This window comes from Diachasma alloeum, unplaced genomic scaffold (genome assembly GCF_001412515.2).
Source record: "Diachasma alloeum isolate Michigan unplaced genomic scaffold, Dall2.0 Dall_scaffold_00315, whole genome shotgun sequence".
Lineage (NCBI taxonomy): Eukaryota > Metazoa > Arthropoda > Insecta > Hymenoptera > Braconidae > Diachasma > Diachasma alloeum.
The window spans coordinates 801451-801734 of record NW_021680454.1 but is presented as its reverse complement, the minus strand read 5'-3'; the positions used below and the strand labels follow the sequence as shown (position 1 = coordinate 801734).

Sequence of the window (284 nt, the reverse complement as noted above, 5' to 3'; positions counted from 1 at the left end):
ACACAACCCTCCGGAAGCCCCCATTCCCCGAACGCCCCTCACACAACAGCAACAACAACAACCGATGGAAATGAAAATAAAAAACTCGGAGATTGACTCGTACTGTCCGACTCCTCAGGGCGTTGTTGTACTTTTCGCGGTTCTCTTGCACTCTATTCACGAGAGGAGAGAGCGCGGCACCCGCGGTTTGACACTGCCTAGCCGGGTAACGCTGTACCGTGCACTGTGCTCCGACAGTTCGCAGCCACCCATACGCCTATCAACGTTCTCCCCCCCCCCCTTCC

The 284-nt window shown here is 56.3% G+C and overlaps 1 protein-coding gene across 1 annotated transcript in view; it reads right to left on the bottom strand.

Annotated features, from left to right (window-relative positions):
* Positions 1 to 209, bottom strand: part of LOC107040015 (lachesin) — a gene marked incomplete in the record, with an annotated part of 20976 nt that extends 20767 nt beyond the window's left edge. The window contains 1 exon segment of the mRNA XM_015259907.1: positions 1 to 209.
* Positions 210 to 284: the final 75 nt, after the last annotated feature.